The 12,271-nt window shown below is 36.0% G+C and overlaps 2 long non-coding RNA genes across 2 annotated transcripts in view; one reads left to right on the top strand and one right to left on the bottom strand.

The window, feature by feature from the left end:
* LOC309667003 overlaps nt 1-12,271 on the bottom strand; it is a 1,042,512-nt gene that overhangs the window by 18,740 nt on the left and 1,011,501 nt on the right. The window lies entirely within an intron of this gene.
* Nucleotides 6,089-7,747, top strand: LOC309667396. The gene is made up of 2 exons (XR_014267744.1): nt 6,089-7,471; nt 7,506-7,747. It is a non-coding gene; the product is annotated as an uncharacterized lncRNA (long non-coding RNA).

The following is a 12,271-nucleotide window of genomic DNA, read 5'->3' as shown; positions in this document are numbered from 1 at the left end:
GGTAGGATTAGAACCCAGAATTATCTGAGACCAAATTTTATGTTCTTCTCATGAGGTTATATAACCTTTTAAAACTAGGTTTAGTAGAAACCTAAATAGTAGAAGCATATTTCTACTATCTCATCACTACTTTATAAAATTTGAATAACCCCAGAGACATTTAAAAATAATCCAAATTTAATGGAAGCTTTTTCCAAATCTGGTAATTGTAGGATAGCACAGTCCAATAAAGCTTTCTGTGACGATGGAAATCTGTGTCCGTGGTGCCTAATATGGCAGCTACTAGCCGCATGTAGCTTGAGCACATGACATGTGGCTAGTGTGACTGATAAACTGAACTTATAATTAAATTTAATCTTAGTTCATTTATTTTTGGTTTTAAATAGACAAATGTGGCTACCACATTGGATAGGGTGGCTATAGAATGCACAAGCATTCCTCCAATTTTTTCCTATTGTAGTAGTTTTACAGCATTGCTTGCCTACTTTTAGGTCTTTCTGTTCCATTTAGCCACTCTGAAATCACTGTGAGAAGGGCAAAATAAATTATCTGAGTCTTTGATTATGATCATGGTAATGGGTGTCAGTGGAAATTATTTTTAAATATTAATTTCTAAGAGCGATATTATGGCATCACCATATATCTTTGCTCTTGCTTAGCTTCTTTTCAATGAATGTTAAAAACCTAACACTTTTTTCTTTAATTGGGACTTAATTAGCTTCCATGTGTAATGTAAAGGTTTTCTTTTAGCACCACTAATTCACAGCATATTTTTTTTCTTTACTCCACAGCATGATTTATTGCTCTCTATATGCCTTGTACGCGTGCATTTAGTATTCAAGATACAAAGAGGATGAGGTTACATACTCTACATTGCGGGTATCAGCCCTGTGTCATATAATTTATGTCATATAATTTATGTATCAAAACATTAAAAAAAAAACCCTCAAAATGAACTGGGGATGTTAATATAATGTGTCATATAATTTATGTGTCATATAATTTATGTATCAAAACATTAAAAAAAAACCTCTCAAAATGAACTGGGGATGTTATTCACATAAATTTTTTTAAAGATATTCTTCGCAAAGTATATCTTTTTAACAAACTAAAACATACAATGAAATCTGTTTGAAATAAATAAAAACAAAATTATGTAAAGATAAAATGTGGACCCACATAATACATATCTACCTTGTTTTTAAAATATTATCTATTGTTTGATTCTTTTGTATCATAAAATGAATCACCATTTTACCAGAAATAATCCTCTAAAGGTTCCTTTAATAAATGAACTCTTTTATTAAAAGGAGATTATAATTATCTTTTGGGGAGTATATCTATTGCCTACATATAATACATCTAAAATTATTTTGATAAGGGCCAATTCAAGTTATAGTAATGAATAAACCAGAGTTGTTTCAAGGAAACGTTTGTACTTTGTAGTGTATAACACAATCTCAGTTACAAAATGAAAGTATTTGGGCATTGAGAACTTTGAATGTATAGGCATTTAGTATCCACTAGTGTAAACTGTGTGTGATTAAAAAAAAATAATCATTCACAGGGGAATACAATTCCACAGACTATACATAGATTTTCAAGGACGTTTCTCTACTGTCTCTTCCCCTGGAATTCTTCTGTTAGGGTGTGAACTAAGTAAGAGGAAATGAGCGTTTAATAAAACTTAAAAACAACTACTCCAGTGTTAGCGTGCTTTTTGTTTTCAAAATTTTAAAGACCTGTAAGAGATAAGGAAAAAAGCTGGTGGAAGCAAAAGTTAGAGAAAAAAAAATTAGTTATCTAGAGTATTGTATTTCTCTTAATATAATAACACCATTTCAAAGCTTAGACACATTTTATTTATAACCAAAAAGTACTTTTGGTGGAGAACACTGTTGAGAATATTTTTATATCTGGACAATTCATTTGAGCTGGTTAGCCATAAGCTTGTGTGTCATGAATTCCCTTGAAACAAATAAATGTGACGGAGGTATTTTTTCCACCTATGGGATAACACAAACTATCTTTCTCATTTATTGTTTAAGTACACTTCTTCAAGGTTAAATTTATTTTAAGTTATTCAAAATCGTAAAATCATGCTGTTACATGTAAGAAACAACAATAAATTATGTTCAAGATTTAATGTTCACCAAAAAATACTACCACTGTTTTCCTGTTTTCCTTTTCCATTTCTACTAGTCATTTTTTGTTATTTTATATAAATATAATTTCTACTAAAATATATATTTAGATACTGAATAGACCCATTTTAGTCCTGTCGAAGTCCACTACTACTGTTTCAGTTTAACTTTATTTTATATCTTCTCGATTAATAGCATGACATTTAAAAAATGAGAACTTGGGGCTTTCCTGGTGGCGCAGTGGTTAAGAATCTGCCTGCCAATGCAGGGGACACAGGTTCGAGCCCTGGTCTGGGAAGATCCCACATGCCGCGGAGCGACTAAGCCCGTGAGCCACAACCACTGAGCCTGTGCGTCTGGAGCCTGTGCTCCGCAACAAGAGAGGCCGCGACAGTGAGAGGCCCGCGCACCGCGATGAAGAGTGGCCCCTGCTCGCCGCAACTAGAGAAAGCCCTCGCACAGAAACGAAGACCCAACACAGCCAAAAAATAAATATAAATAAATAAATAAATTTATAAAAAAAAAAATGAAAACTTATAATAATGTCACTATAATTAGGAAATTATCACCATAAAATTAGCTAAAATAAAACCTAGAATAGCTCTTAGAGATTTTCTAATCCAAGTCATTTTTTAAGACATTAGGAATAGGGTTTGTATACGTCAGGCACTATAGTTACCATGGATTGACCTCGGGATCTAAATGCTTTATAAGAGTCCTTTTATTAACTCATTTGTTAGTTTTGGGATGAGTATTATAATCACCTCAATTAACACATGAAAAAATTTAAGTTCAGAGACCTAGGAAAGAGTGGAAGAAATGAAAGAAAGAAATCAATAGTCAAACAACCGAAGAGGTAAAACACCTGCTATACATGATAGGAAAGAGGAAATTAAATTTTTAATCTATCAAGTTAGAAATGATTTGAAAGATAAAATTGAAGCTCTCTTGTTTTCTGAGTACTCCATTGTACAACCCTTTCGGCCTCGGACAACTGACTGTCATGTAAAATAAGCTTTTAGGGCAAACAGAGTTCAAGTATGTGCACTTCCGGGTTAAATTGTTGAATCTCATTTTACACGTTAGGGAAAAACCTCATTGTAGTTAAATGACTTGGCCAAGGTCATAAAGTGATTCCTTTAAGTACCTGAATGTTGACAAAAAGTCTAGACCAGGGCCTGGGGGCTGGGAGGAGGAGATTATAGAAGGGGAAAAGAAAAGGGAATTCTTACCTCCTTCCCTCCATAGAGCCATTTTCCATGTTCCAATTATTTGAGAGTAAGAATGAGCTTCCTGGCTGTAACTTTAGCAACTGCCTTGATGTCATGGCAGACAGGAACAGAAGGAATTTGGGCAGCTGATCTTCTGACTGTGGATCCCAGTGGAATGTAAACCACCGAATGCTTTGTGACTAAGCTAAAACTTGAACCAGGGCAGAAGGGGCAGAGGGTGGGGCTTGGCTGAGAAGACGAACCTGCAGCAAGTAGTGTGTTAATTATCTCTACACCACACCCCACTCCCACCACAGTCTTCAGCCTTGCTCTCCATTTTGTTCTTTCCTCCTTGGATTTGTTAAAAGAGAAACTGAGGCATATTAAACTTTTTAAGAGCTAGTTGAGGAAAAATCTGTTGGAATTGGGCGGGGCCAAACCAGAGAGGTTGGAAGACCTCCGCCCCACCCATAAGGGCTAGGGGAAAGATTTTACCGAGAAGAGGCGGAAGCCAAGCAAGGAGATTATTCCATTGGCTAAGCTTAAGCATTTACCTTATTTGGCTGTTCGTGATTGGCTGTTCTTAGGTTCTGACTTCTTAACCTTGAGACATTTCAAGCTTAGGTTTTGGTTTGCTTGTATAGGTTACTATGGCATTAAAGGCCCCTCAGTCTAATGGCGTCCTTGTTAAGTTAATTTAACAGATTTAACACTATTATTATTAACCAAACCTTGCCAAATTTTTTTTTTTAATAAATTTATTTACTTATTTATTTATTTATTTTTGGCCGTGTTGGGTCTTCGTTTCTGTGTGAGGGCTTTCTCTAGTTGCGGCAAGCGGGGGCCACTCTTCATCGCGGTGCGCGGGCCTCTCACTATCGCGGCCTCTCTTGTTGCGGAGCACAGGCTCCAGACGCGCAGGCTCAGTAGTTCTGGCACACGGGCTTAGTCGCTCCGCGGCATGTGGGATCTTCCCGGACCAGGGCTCGAACCCGTGTCCCCTGCATCGGCAGGCAGATTCTCAACCACTGCGCCACCAGGGAAGCCCCCTTGCCAAATTTTTATTTGCCAAAACTTGCATAGTCTATCACACTTTGTAAAGTTATGTTTTTTTTTTTTTATTAACCCAACTTTGTGTAGCCTATCACATTTTGTGAAGTTATGTTCATATCCATTCTCTTATTTAATTTTTACCATAACTGGACGTGCCTGATATTAGAATCTCCATTTTACAGATAGGACCTTTGCTTGACTATGAGTAGATGGGGAGATTGTAAGCAGACAGGGTAGGGAGTCCCCGGAGAAAGAGAAACAGGTATGGTCTTCTTGACAGAAGTAGAAGCCAGTTTTAGCCTAAGCCGTTTTGTGATCTCAGCCTGGCCACAATCCTCGCCCTTGAACAGATCTCAGTAATTAATGATCTTAAGGGATCAAAAGAATGCAGAATCAAATGACTAATATCAGGCAAGAGAAGTAACTATAGCAAAGATAATATATCAGTTGTAAAGGCTCCCAGTTCTGTTTCAGTGGTAATGATTAGCCTGAAGCGCTCAACCACCAGATCAACTGGAACCTAAGGGATGATGTTGTTGACCTTTTCTAACCCTCATGACTTCAACTAAAGCTTGGACTCTGTCCACGGCCCAAGCCCTTTCATGAATATGTATGTACTCAGCTTAAAACTTCCCCAATTTTGCTGTTTGGGGAGACACTGCTTTGGGAAAGATCCCCGGTGTTCTCCTTACTTGCTGCAAGTAATAAATCCTTCCTTCTCCTGCTCTTTGGCTTGGTTGTGTCTTTTTGCCTGACACCCACAAGAGGCGAACCCTGTTTTCGGGTAACAGGATGGCTGTAGTTCTGTGACATCCCGTAAATGCTAGAGTTCACGTGCTTTGCTCTGGAACATGAACTACTAGACTAAGTGCTCTGGTTTTCCCCAGAAACTTCATAGAATCTCTTTAGAAAGAAAACCACTTTTTGCAGAAGGGAGGAGGGGGGAGTGGTGATGGAGGAATGGGAGTTGGGAGGTGCTATGGAGAATACCTGGTTATCTGGCTGTCAGGTGTCATTTGGGGGGAAATGGGCAGTGGACTGCACAATAAACGTATTTACAGTCAATCAACTTATTTTCATTCCCACATCTCTCATACTTTTACTCAAACCTGGCATTTTCATGTCCCAAGATTCTCTGAGGTTTGGCGGGATAGACTTGATCCCTAGAGACCTCGTCCTGTGTCTCCTGTCCTATTTCATTAGTCGCCACTCCATAGCTCATTTCAGTCTTTCACAAAGTTTTTTCTAAATCCAACTGTGTATTCCTCTTTGTTGTATGTATGCTCCATTCCTTTTCCTTCTTTCCTTTTTTTAAAAATTTTCATTTTGGTATCATTGTAGACTCACATGCAGTTGTAAGAAATCATAAAGAGGGATCCCTTGTACCCTTTACCAAGTATCTGCCAATAGAAACATCTTGCAAAGCTATGGTACAACATCACCACCAGGATACTGACATTGGTACAATCCACTGATCTTATTTAGATGTCCCCAGTTTTACATGCATTCGTGTGTGTGTGTGTGCGTGTGTGGGTGTGCTTATGTCCTTGCAGTTCCCTCAAGATTCATCCAACTTGCAGGTAACAATGATTTGTTCCACCTTTTTGCTGGATTCTAGCATAATGGGAATTTGAATATCAACTTATCAAATGTAGCTTTAGAGAGCCATAGAGAATACGAAAGTTTTTATTTTTAAAAAGAAAGAAATTGGTTCCAAAATTTTTAAATATTTGCCATCACTCCTAATAGGTTTTAGAATGAGTTTTTGAATGAGTGACTTGGGGAGTGCTCAAGAATGAACACTGATCATTGGAGGAGCCTGTATGAGTGCGATAAAAGCAAGTCATGCCATGTGAAATTAGTTTTCTTATTAAAATATGTCTAGGCTGTAGGACCCTCACTATTAACAATGATCGTATCAAACAAAGTGAACTATTCCTGTGGGTGAGATAAAATCAGTGAAGCATCACTGACTCAGCTGTACTGCATCCTTCAGACCCCACTGGGTTTCTTCTCAACGTGACAGGCATGCAGAGGTTTGAGTGTGCTTTTCATGTAAAAATGCAGGTAGGTGATGCAGGCTGTATGGTAGCTCCAGTTATGAGAGTTGCAGGTCCTTTTCTTGGGTTCACATTCCTGACCGTGTTGTTCATCTCCTGGTCCTGGGTGTCTGCTCCAGCAACTTCCATATCCTCTGCATTCCAGCAAGAAGAAAGGAAAAATGGGGAAACAGAGGGCACTTACCTCTAACAACAGGGTTGAGAAGTGACCCTTCTCACTTCCATTCACACCTAATTGGTCAGCACTTAATCACCTACACATACCCAGTTACATAGCATACTGGGACTTTATTTCACCCAATAGAATAATACACAGAAGAGTAAATATATAAGAATGTACAAATGAATACATATGTAGACACATGAACTTCTCTTTAAAATCCACTTCCTAGAAATATATCTACAGTTCACTGCAGCATAGATTGTGACCATAAAATGCAATCTTTTTGTTGAAAAAATTTTTGAATTAGCAAAAAACTTGGGAACAGCCTAAATGTCCTTAATAAGATCAGTTAAATAATTCCATTTATTTTATTGGATCCAAATCCAATAAAATAAAGGCAATAAAATAAATCTCGTTAATAAGATCTTTTAAAGTAGATATTGCAAATGAATCTTTGGTATAGTATAGAATGTACTGGAAGATGCTGATATCTTTACGTTTCATGGTCTTCCTACTCCAAGAGTATGGTATTTCTTTCCAAATATTTCTTTTATGAACAAATTTGATTTTATAGTTTTCATGATATAGATATTGTACATTTCCTGTTAGTGTATCCTTAACTATTTTACAGCTTTTCTCATTAAGATGACTATATTCAACTACATTTTCTATTGTTTATTTAAGATATATAAGAAAATCACTGATTGTTAGTATGTTGGTGTTTTATTCAGTAAAATTACCAAACTCTTATTGCTTTTCATAGTTTAACAGTTAATTCTCTTGGCTGATACCTGCTATTGAAAAATCACAATACCTCTCTCAGATTCCAGACCTGAGCCAGTCTTAGACCCAGAGTCTATCAAATACAGTGGAGTCTATGGACCCAGAGTCTATCAAATACAGTGGAGTCTATGACCTCTTGAGGATAGAAACTATAATGCCATGGGAAGAGTTACACAGCAGCAATTTCTTTCAGTCTTCCCACAGAGTGACCTATGGCTGGGATATTCCTTCGAAGGGATAGGAAGAGTTATTGCATCTTGCACCTGACATGTAACATTCTATTATATACTACAATGTCTTTGGAAATAAAAAATAAAACTATAATTATTTGTAGATAGAGTGATTGTCTATTTGCAAAATTCTGAAATCTATTGACAAATTATTATAAATAATAAGAACCTTACAAAAGTTTGCTGGATCAATATACAAAATATACAAATATACAAAATCGATTAAGTTTCTACACCAGTTTGTGGTTTGTATTTTCATTTTCTTTCTGACTTTTTTTAACGGACATAAATTCTTGATTCTAACATATTCCATTTAGTCAACCTTTTCTCTTAGGTTTGTGTTTTTGGTACGTTTTGTTTAACAAGTCCTACTTTGTTTTCTAAAAGTATCTATCTGGAACTCTTATTTTTGTATGGTACAAATTTGGGATTCATTTTCTTCCTATGTGGTTATTCAATTGTACGACAGTGCAGTTTTCTGAACAAACCATCTTTCTCCATTGTTGCTGTCATACATCAAGGATCTATTTCTGGATTCTCTATGTACCTGGGATCCATTTATGGATTCTCTATTTATCCCGAATCTATTTCTGGATTCTCTATGCTGCATAATTGGTCTGCTATTTTACCCCTGAGTCAAAACTATACTGTACTGGGTACAATACATTATAATAAGTCACAGTATGTTTATAAGTCTCCTAAGCTAATTCTTCTTCTTAAGTGTCTTGGCTATTTTTGGCCCTTTGGTCTTTCATATATATTTTAGAATCAGCTTGCTAAATTTATTGAAGAATGCTCTTAGGATTTTTTTAGGAATTAAAAAACAATATGTCTGAAAAATATATGTATGTTGAAAAGAATTGATATCTTTTCAGTATTGAGTGTTCCTATCCATGAATATATTATATCACATTTTAAAATTCTTCCTTCACATCCTTCAATAAAATGTTATCATTTTCCATATGAATCTTGCACAATTTGTTATATTTTTCTTCTTTTCTGTATTTTGTTGCTATTAATAACTTCTTTTTTTCTTTTGTACGTTTTATATTGTTTGTGGTAATATAGATAATCATACATAGATTGTAAGAAAAATTATAATTTCATTTCTATCTTCCCATTGTATATTTATTTCTTTTTCTTATTGTACTGGCAAGGCTGTGCAGTCCCATGTTGAATGGAAATTATAATAGTGGTCAGATTTGTCTTGTTTCTTAAGGGAATGTTTTAAAGGAATTATAAAGGGAATGGTTTAATATTTCTTCATGTTTATAATGTTTACTGAATTTGTTTTTAATTCATACTACATTTCAGGTTAAGAAAGTTTCATTCTTTTCTTTAGACTATAATTAATCATCAGTATCTTTATCCCTTTTTTGGACAATTAAGGCACCTGAATATTTTAGCTCATTTTGTACCTTTTACTTATAGGCTGTACTTTCCTACAGGATTTTAGTTCTGTCTTGATCTTTTTAGTCCAACAATTTAGAATTTATTGTTATCGTTTTCATAATATAAACTTTTGGATTGACCCACACACTTGCCAGTTTTTTTACATCCAATTTGCTCTCTAAAATAATTTTCCTTCTTTCTGACCTTAAGTCTTTGGTAATTCTTAGGATAATAAAAATCACTCAATTATTGTTTTCCTGAAAATGCGTGTATTTTACTTTTATCTTTGAAAAATGGCTTCATTGTATTCTCAGTTGTCTAGGTAGACAGGTTAATATTTTCTCTCACAACTTTGAAGATATGATTGCATTGTCTCTGGTTTCCACTGTTACCACTGCAGTTCAGCTTTTAGAGAAATTGACTTACTTTGGAAATAATCTGTTTTCTTGGGTCGGAAATCTGGCCACAGTGTGGTTTAGCTAATTTCTCTGCTCCAGGTCTTATAAGACTAAAATCAAGATGTCAGAAGACCTGCATCCCTAACAGGAGGCTTTGGGGGAGAATCTCCTTTCAAGCTCATTCAGGTTGTTGGCTGAATTCAGTCCTTTGAGATTGTAGGACTGAACTCCCCATTTCTTTGCTGGCTGTCAGCGGAGTGCTGCCCTTGTCTCCTAGAAGCCTCTCTGGTTCCTGACACCTACATTTTAGAACGAGCAGCAGCGTGATAAATCCGTATTAGTCTGGGATCTCTCTGACTTCCTCTTGGCTGCATCTCTACTGCCTCTTTTCCATCACATCTCTCTGACTCTAGGCAGAGAAAGTTCTCTGCTTATAAGAGTTTATGTGATCACATGGGGCCCACTCATATGATCCAAGATAATCTTAATTTATCCTCCAAGCTACTTTTTATTTTATTTTATTTTTTATTTATTTTTTTTTCAAGCTACTTTTTAAAAACTTGATTTTTTTTTCAATAGATATAAAATTTCAGTTTTTGTGGGTAATTCATGTATGTTCTGAAAGTACTCTCAATTTAGCTAAATTGTTTGGATCAATTTAATATGGAGAAGGCAAAACCCATGATAGTTTTAAAAGATAAAGCTAAAAAAGGAAGTTTAAAGTCAAATGTGTATTTAGAGTCAAATGTGTTTTATGTAATGTGACAATTTTCTTTGTATCACTTGACTCTGTATCAAGTTATAAGTCAAACTTCAATATACTGAATGCCCATTAATAAAGATTTCTAATTTGGGTTTTTGAGCAGTGACATTTTTATTAACCTGACTTGGGATGTCCAAAATACTTTTGAAACTGGGGATTAGATCCATTAAACTATACCTTGCTTGTCTAATCAAGAGTAAATTGTAACTTGCCTTCACTGATCAAGCTCACTTTAATTGTTCTTGCAAACTGCATACCCTCCAAGCTTAGACATATCACTAGACTCCTTTAACTACTCATTTAGATTACACCTCTGATAGTGGACCCACATTGAGTTTCAACGGATGACCTTTCCACGTAAACTTTGACCAAAAGCTCCACCCTCAGATCACGCTAATGCTGCTATTTTCTGGACATGTGTCCCATGAAGAAGCATGTAACTCAGATATGCTTGCATAAAGCAGCAATGACCTCACCTTTTTCCTGCCTCCAATCACCTTCCCCTGAACCCCTGACCTATACTCTTCACCCATAAATATCCGGAGCTCGTCACCTCTGGGGAGGTGGATTTGAGATTTGTTCTCCCATCTACTTGCTTGGCTGCTTCGTGAATAAGCCTTTTCTCTGCTGCAGATGTCAGCATCTGGCTTGCTGCAGGTCAAACAAGCCTGGTTCAGTAACACTTTCACCTTCAGATCCCTTAGAATTATTTCATTCCTTTATTAAATAAATATTTATTATGAGCCTGTTATTAAGAGCCTGTAGCATTATTATTAGTAACATTAGCAAACGTTATTAAGGGCACTATATTGGCCACAGGATTGACTGATACGAGCAAGAGCCATAAAGTTCCTGTCCTCATGGAACTTAACTTCTGGTGGAAGAGACCAAAAACAACCAAAAAAGCAAAAGCATGCATAGCATAATGCCAGGGAGTGATAAGTGCTCTGAAGACAGTGATGATGCCGAGTCAAGGGAGAGAGCGGCTCAAGTGGAAACGCTTTAGACAAGGTGAGTAGGGAATGCCTGGCGAAGATGCAGAGACCTGAATGAAGGGAGGGAGTGAGCCGTGTGATTGCCTCTACAGGGAAGAACAAACCTCCAGAAGTATTTTATGACTACTGCAGAATCCAGATCTAAAGACCTAACCAACAGTAGAAGAGCACACCTAACATTTTTGAAAGATAAAAATCAACTTCCTGTTTTGGCATTACAAATCATGGGATTTGAAAATCACATAGACATAAACACCCTCTTCTATGGCTCTCTGCCAGGAAAAATATGAATCCTTTACCAAGCAAATGACATACACAGATAACAGCGAATGCTACCAACAAGCTGTTCACAGAAAAGAAAAATATTCCTAGGTCACAAAGTGCTAGAAAACAAATTTTCTTCAAGGTTTTGACAGGCTTCTGGACATCTGCAAAAGTGAAAACTGGGAGAAAATCTGCATGATTAAACACTAAACAATGAAAGGAAGTCTCAGCCTGTATCCCAGCCCTGAGATGGAGTGAGCCCTGCTTCTGCACAGAAGGCATTTCCACCAAACTAGACTCATCCACTCCACTCATCTGGTTTGTGGTTTTAGGCCAAATGCACTCTATATACCTCTTTATAAAAATATATCCATTTTTGAAATTAGTGTTTATTGGATCAGGTAGCCTATAGTACAAAATGTGTACTTAAAAATACATGTAATAATTGACAAATCCCACAAGAATTTAGAAGTATGACAATATATTTTCATCCAGATTATGTTTTTCCAGAAATAAGATAGTCTTTTAATTTTCTATTTTTATAAATTCTGTCAAAAATATTGAAAAGTAAAGATAACTATTAAAATATGAGTCCCTTTTTTTGTTTTTCTTAAGCAAAAAGATAAGTATTTTATTTACTCAATTACATGGAAATAAACCTTAGCAAGACTATTATAGAGATAAGTTTTCATATGTGCTCAGTGAAATCTCTAAATTTTTTATAATATTCCACTATTCTCCTTTAGGTGTCTCTATTCTAATTTCCAATGAATTTAAAGTTAATGTAAATATATCAAAATTAAGAAAATGAGCAG

Source organism: Balaenoptera physalus, assembly GCF_965194825.1.
Source record: "Balaenoptera physalus genome assembly, chromosome: 9".
Taxonomy (NCBI): Eukaryota; Metazoa; Chordata; class Mammalia; order Artiodactyla; family Balaenopteridae; genus Balaenoptera; species Balaenoptera physalus.
The sequence above is the reverse complement of the archived record's forward strand: the minus strand, read 5'-3'. Positions and strand labels throughout refer to the sequence as shown.